This window comes from Aegilops tauschii, chromosome 7 (assembly GCF_002575655.3).
Source record: "Aegilops tauschii subsp. strangulata cultivar AL8/78 chromosome 7, Aet v6.0, whole genome shotgun sequence".
NCBI lineage: Eukaryota > Viridiplantae > Streptophyta > Magnoliopsida > Poales > Poaceae > Aegilops > Aegilops tauschii.
The window spans coordinates 651922102-651929576 of record NC_053041.3 but is presented as its reverse complement, the minus strand read 5'-3'; the positions used below and the strand labels follow the sequence as shown (position 1 = coordinate 651929576).

Here is a 7475-nt window from a genome sequence, read left to right as displayed (position 1 = left end):
AACGCCATCACATTCAAAAACAAAGCGCCAAGGTAAATTTACATTGCACATTTACGTCAATTGGTCAACATGCTTGCCTTGACTCCAGGAATACCTCCGGCTGATGGAGGTCGCCAGGTAGGGTTACGCTAATAGAAATATTTTGATAGCTTGGAGCCTTGGACTTGCAAAGCCAAAGACGTGGTCCACGTCCATGGGCGAGGAAGGGAATCGTAGGAAAAATTGGATACACTTATATTAGTATTTCAGGTCTGCCCAATACATAGTGTTCCTGATATTTTGGATATTTTACGCCAAGTTTCTTACTAAACACAACAGGCCTCTCGCAATCTAAGAGGCTTCTTTGGTTTTGGGTGGTTCAACAAGAGGTATTGCTTCAACACGCTGTTTCCCAGTCGAAGCTCTCTTCTTCCGACTGTCCTAGATAGGGGCAAGAATATGTTGAGAGATAAGAATAAATGCTAGTAGTAAATAGGACAAAATCGTAGTTAATCCAACAAGTTTCTTGGCAAAATTTCTGATCACAAAAACGGAAAATTCATGTTGTGTAATTACAGCGGCAGTACACATAGGAGTGACTCCATTCAAGATGTGAAGTTACATCAATATACTTGCAAACATAAGACAGAGCACAGACTTCATATCTTTGCTATCGGCTAGAGCTTCAGCTCCGATCCCTAAGTTAATATTCACATCTTCTCAGTAACAATGCAGTTATGCCCAACTTCTGGTCACACAAGGATCATGGACTGATTACAGGTCACGATTACAACATGAGCACAAGAGCAAGCATACACATGCCAAAAGACAGAATATGCGTTGACTGAATAACCTGCACGGAAGGCATTAGCACTACATTAATGTCCCTAAAATCTACACCAAAAATGTAGCAAAAATCCTGACAATTAGAATATATTGCAAAACAGAATGCCAAAGACAGTTCAGTATATATTACCAATGCAACTCAGTTATCAACAAAATGAGCTAACTAATTTAACTGGGCAAAAATGGATTTGATTGTGGTAACCAGTTAGAACACAAGGTAACAATGTCTCACGTGCTTGAGGCTGGTGCAGGGTAGGTTGGACCTAGCGAAGGACTGGATCCATCGGTGCGATTTATGCGGCCATATCTATCTGCAAGGGCGAACGGCGAGATGGTCATCGAAGAAGCATTAGAGCAACAAAAGTCGTCGTGAACCTTTGGTTCTATGGAGGGCAGGTAAAAGTAAAATTTTGTTCCAAAATTATTTGATAACAAGTTAAGTTCGAATGTGAAATTTGAGATTATAACAGTACAAAAAATAACTATGAAATGCTGAGGATCATCTCCCTTCAGAAATGTCATCAATTAAGAATGCTAAAAAGATCATCACAAATTACCTGAAGGCCTTATCTCTGCTGTAAAGAGATGATTGTAGGGGCACTTATACAAAGACAATGTCTTCTCCTCAAAGTGCACGGCCAACGCGGAATTTGCTGCCTTCAGTCTGTCCTAATTTTGCCATGCACCCCATGTCTGATTATCCACAAGAGCTCTGACAAACAACGAATCAGCTGGACCATGAAACAGAAGGACAATAAATTTACGAGGAAGGTAATTTCCTGTTATTGGCAAAACATTTGATAATTGATTAAACCCAACACCAACCACTACTTTGTCGCGCATCTATTGCCAAAATCGCAGCTTCTCTTATAGATCATAAGTGTGTGTGTGTGTGTGTGCGTGCGTGCGTGTGTGCGTGCGCGTGCGTGCGTGCGTGTGTGCGTGCGTGCGTGCGTGTGTGTGTGTGTGTGCGTGCGTGCGTGCGTAGTTCATTATCTCTAAAAAATGAAGCGGGAGGAGAGAAATCATGACTCACCTCATCCAACAACAAGGTGGAAACTGCAACCCAAGAAAAAGATGCCCTTCCCTCTCTCGGTGAAGAGCATGCATGCCTTCAGGAGGTGCCAACCTCAATCTCCTTCCTTCCTTGGATGCGCTATCTAAGTACAAATTCCAGAAAAAAATACAAATCATCCAAAGGAGATTACTTTCCAGTAGTCAGGGGCCGCAAAATGCAGCCATGACACACCTATTATACACATGCATTCACCTTTAAGAGTGACTAATCAGTAAACACTAAAAGGGAGTAGGAAATAAACAAAATACTCGTATTACTGTTAAGAGGTGAATAAAACATATCATTTTTTAGGCTTTTGCAACCAGTGGCAAGAAACAAATACATGTGCATCCTACTGCTGATTCCTCACAATAATAACCTACTTGATCAACACTGGTACAAAAATAAATATTATATAAACGAACTAATCTTGAAAAATGGTAGTTGGATTAAGAAGCAATTAATTTGAAGAGACCAAGAATATTTGTGGAGATGGAAAAATGACTCCTTGTTGGCGTTCCAGCAAATAGGCTGTGAGCAACTCAGTCTGCTACGGAATAAAAGAAATTACAGAGCTAACCAACGTGCAAGATTGATTTCTATAAAACAGATTCACTTATATGCAATGGCATATGAGTGGTGGCAGGGTTATCTCACCACGGAAAAGGATTCTGAATCCCATCTCGCCGCAGAGTCCACACACCACAGCTCGCTGCAAAGGCTATCTCGGTGCCTGCCTTGAAGACACGAAGCAGGGGCGCTTGGAGCGGCCGGCATGGAGTTGACGAGCACGTGCTCGGAGGCTTGTTCTCCTCTCCGGGATCAGTCTGGACAAGGAGTAGCGTGAACCTCAGAGGAAGATCCCATTGTTGGTCGGGCTCAGGGAGCTTTTCGAGGAGCGGATGTAATGGAGTAGCAGCTATAATGATTGGTCCTCACCGTCCACCACCTCTTCATCCAACTTTCCGGGTGGGCCGAGATCATGGTACGATGGTGGCCGAGGCTGAACGCCGCGAAGCCTACCTTCCAACCACCATGTGGTCGCGCCCACCCGCCGCCGCTCACTGGTCTGCCGTTAATGGCCAACAATCTGGTGCAAAAACAACTCAACAAAATGTTTAGATCATACTTTTATATAGGAATTATTAAGAGGGCTATTACTATGTACTACCTGTGTATTGTGGAAAAAAATGTTCAGATCATTTTACCTTTAAGGCTGCTGTAATCTGCTCTAATCTGCTATACACTCTGATAGTTTCGAATATAGTTCAGTAGGCATAAGCCCGCCGTAGTTCCCTGTCAAGAAAAAAAGTGTGTTGGCAATGGAATCTTATCAAAACTGTAAAGTAAAACACACACCACTGAAGAAATCAATCTTTAAGAAAGAAAAAATAGTACCTTAGTCAATACAGCTATCACTGAAAAGTAGTTCCCAAGTATAAGTGATGGCCATGCCTCATTTATTTACAACGGGCCATCATATTGACAAGTAGCGGAAATATAAATCAAGTTGCTGCCGACTCTGTATGGAGAAAATATCAGATATATCCTGCTCTTATGGATTTGGAGTATCCCATATTAAGTGTAAGCGCCATTTGCTGAAGGACTATTTGCAGAACAGAATATTTCAATACTATGGGAATATTATATTGCATAGCTGACCATCTAATTATTCGGAAATCTATAATTCTAGAAGCACAATAAATTCAAGAATATTAACACCGTGCCGAATGCTGAAAACTTTTGTTGACCAATGACCACCAACATGTTTTCAGAAAATTGTGTCACAAGCAGTATATGCAAATACAATGGTAGTTTTTCGACCTGCTATGTGTATGGCACACAAGTTCATACAATTTTACTAAGCTGACAATGTTCACATAGTTCAGGCATCAAGACCGAGTGGTAAAGTAACTGAAACAAAGACAAACTGAAAGGCTTCACAAAGTTCTGTTGTCAGTTTTGAACAGGAAATGATAGACAAAGAATCTTGGAGCCTTTTGAGCCGACTAAAATTACTTAAATACTTTACCATAAGGTCCATAAGAACTTGAAATCAGGTAAATGTGGATTTGTTTTTTTCAGATGGCAGATGTGAAATTTAGTGGGAAAGAGAGCACTTAATGATAAACCAACTCATGTACATGTGAGGCCAGGCACAACACTTTCTGTAACATATCCCCACTATCTAGATTATCATACTACAAGCATTTCACAAATTGTTAAACAACCATACAAAGGAACAGAGATATGCCCCTGCACACGGTACACTCCCCTTGAGAAAACTATGAAAGGGTCTTTCCGTCCTATGTGTTGACTCGCTTAAACTAATCAGCATTAGATGAGAATTAGATGGACTGCAGGTAATCAAGCTAATTGCTTCGGAATTCAACTATGCGATGTGTGGTTGGATCACACATACTATACCTTGTGGATATGTCAAGCGAATCATCAACTGAACATACAACAAACAGAACAACACAATTCATCTCCCCACCAAAGTGACAGACATTGATCACCGAGATTGAAAAATCATCAGAGATACACACTAAAAGGGACAACAAAAACAAGCACCAATTGGCATACATATTTGACGCACCTCTGCCTTTGAACTGCATGTATGTGGCGCACATGACGCCCACCGGAAGTTTGGCGAAGTTCCTATAGACAGAGGGGAAGCAAAGAGTAAGCCCAATTTGAGCGATTTCAAGAGGAAATTCATCGTTTATTACTTTTTTTGATGGAGCGAGACTCAAAAGAACAAAATCTTGCACTCAATGTATCACGAGGTCGTGCGTGGATGCCATCCGCGGCGACCAACGCATCCACCTCCCGAAGCGCCGCGCCTGGAGCGCGCCCATGTAGGCGGCCGCATCGTAGCCCGCGTCCCCGCTGGCGTCGAGCGCGAGGGAGGCGGCAAGCTCGCCCCCGCCCTCCTCCGCCAGAGAGAGCTCGCCGGCGGCGGAGGCGAGGAGCTGCTGGTCCTGGGCGGACTTGCCAGAGAGCAGGAGGAACGTGGTGGCGGCTGGGGCTCCGCCGCTGCTGCTATGCTCGGCTGCGGGAGCGGGAGCGGCGACCCGGCGCGCACATCGGTGGGGAGGCTGGCCAGCGCCGGCGGCGGCTCCAATCGGTCCTCGGCAGCGGCGGATCGTCTCGGATCTCGGCGGCGGATCGTATTGGAGTAGAGATGGGATCGAGAGGAGTCGGCAATGAAGGATAGGATCGATGGAGCGTTTTTTCTGCCGGGTGTGGGGTTTTTTTGGCCTGCGTGGGGTGGGGTGGGGGAGAGGACGAAAATGGTGGGACGAAAATAAACCCGGAACGGAGACTACCAACTGAGACATTAGGAGTAGAGATTAATTTTGTCCAAAATCCGTGCCAAGTTTGCTTACAATAAACAATATAGTACTACGGACAATAAACAATAACATTGAGTATGGCATGAAGTTGATGTAAAACAAGCATTTCCCCTTCTATATAAAAACTATGTAGAGTATTTTAGTAAATATATGACTCGGTTTTAGTTTTTGAATGCCTTCAATTCGAAATTTGGTGACCTCGCAAAAAAATGGTGAATATTAAGTTGATGTAAACAAAATATGGAGTGTGCATATGAAGACTATGTTTGGGCACAACTTTTAAAGTTGCTCTTAGGGCATCTCCAAGGCGGACGCGTAAACCTCCCGCAACCATCTGGACTGGTCTGTCAGGACCGCAAAAGCCATCCAACGCCGACCTGTATCGGTTCCCGGGACGGTCCGGACGCGATTTCTCCTGCAAACATGAGACAAAAGTGGGGGGCCACCAAAAACCCGTCACCCGCCCCTCCCGCGCTTTCCTTTTGATGCACGCGCCACATTCATGCCGGCCCAGAGCACGTGGATGCCGGCATTGATGCCGCAATGTGACTAGAGTGAGGAGGGAGGGTGGCGCTGACCAACGCGACCTCTCGGCGGCCGTCGCTTCAATGCGGACGCAAGTTTCCGAGGAACCAACTCCGGCCGTTGCGCCGCATTGAAGCGGCTGATTGGCCCTTCGTCTGGTCTTCGTCGCTGCTATTTAAGCCATGCGCCAGAGTTGCAAGGAGATGTACCATCCCCATTGAAGGAAATATGCCCTAGAGGCAATAATAAAGTATTATATATTTCCTTATATCATGATAAATGTTTATTATTCATGCTAGAATTGTATTAACCGGAAACATAATACATGTGTGAATACATAGACAAACAGAGTGTCACTAGTATGCCTCTACTTGACTAGCTCGTTAATCAAAGATGGTTATGTTTCCTAGCCATAAACATGAGTTGTCATTTGATTAACGAGATCACCTCATTAGGAGAATGACGTGATTGACTTGACCCATTCCGTTAGCTTAGCACCCGATCGTTTAGTATATTGCTATTGCTTTCTTCATGACTTATACATGTTCCTCTGACTATGAGATTATGCAACTCCCGTTTACCGGAGGAACACTTTGTATGCTACCAAACGTCACAACGTAAATGGGTCATTATAAAGGTGCTCTACAGGTGTCTCCAAAGGTACTTGTTGGGTTGGCGTATTTCGAGATTAGGATTTGTCACTCCGATTGTCGGAGAGGTATCTCTGGGCCCACTCGGTAATGCACATCACTATAAGCCTTGCAAGCATTGTGACTAATAAGTTAGTTGCGGGATGATGTGTTACGGAACGAGTAAAGAGACTTGCCGGTAACGAGATTGAACTAGGTATCGAGATACCGACGATCGAATCTCGGGCAAGTAACATACTGATGACAAAGGGAACAACGTATGTTGTTATGCGGTCTGACCGATAAAGATCTTCGTAGAATATGTGGGAGCCAATATGGGCATCCAGGTCCCGCTATTGGTTATTGACCGGAGACGTGTCTCGGTCATGTCTACATAGTTCTCGAACCCGTAGGGTCCGCACGCTTAAAGTTACGATGACAGTTTTATTATGAGTTTATGTATGTTGATGTACCGAAGGAGTTCGGAGTCCCGGATGAGATCGGGGACATGACGAGGAGTCTCGAAATGGTCGAGACGTAAAGGTCGATATATTGGACGACTATATTCGGACTTCGGAAAGGTTCCGAGTGATTCGGGTATTTTTCGGAGTACCGGAGAGTTACGGGAATACGTATTGGGCCTTATTGGGCCATACGGGAAAGAAGAAAAAGGGCCTCAAGGGTGGCCGCACCCCTCCCCTTGGTCTGGTCCGAATTGGACTAGGGAAGGGGGGCGCCCCCTTCCTTCCTTCTCTTTTTCCCTTCCTCTTTTCCTATTCCATATGGGAGGTGGAATCCTACTAGGACTAGGGAGTCCTAGTAGGACTCTACACTTGGTGCGCCCCCTCCTAGGGCCGGCCTCCTCCTCCCTTGCTCCTTTATATACGGGGGCACCCCAGAGACACAACAATTGATCCTTGAGATCTCTTAGCCGTGTGCGGTGCCCCCCTCCACCATATTACACCTCGATAATACCGTTGCGGAGCTTAGGCGACGCCCTGCGTCGGTAGAACATCATCATCGTCACCACGCCGTCGTGCTGACGAAACTCTCCCTCAACACTCGGCTGGATCGGAGTTC

General features: G+C 45.1%; 1 long non-coding RNA gene across 5 annotated transcripts; it reads right to left on the bottom strand.

Annotated features, from left to right (window-relative positions):
• Nucleotides 1-501: 501 nt before the first annotated feature.
• On the bottom strand, nucleotides 502-5132 carry LOC109765708 (uncharacterized). Of its 5 annotated transcripts, none has more exons than XR_012189988.1 (10): nucleotides 4615-5132; nucleotides 4482-4543; nucleotides 3281-3404; nucleotides 3091-3178; nucleotides 2822-2972; nucleotides 2540-2709; nucleotides 1862-1985; nucleotides 1383-1556; nucleotides 1058-1136; nucleotides 502-832 (listed from the first exon to the last, which is right to left on the bottom strand). It is a non-coding gene; the product is annotated as an uncharacterized lncRNA (long non-coding RNA). The 5 variants fall into 5 exon arrangements; XR_012189989.1 differs by having other exon boundaries at nucleotides 1383-1537; nucleotides 4615-5114; XR_012189991.1 differs by having other exon boundaries at nucleotides 1383-1537; nucleotides 1862-1981; nucleotides 4615-5114.
• Between the last annotated feature and the right edge of the window lie 2343 nt (nucleotides 5133-7475).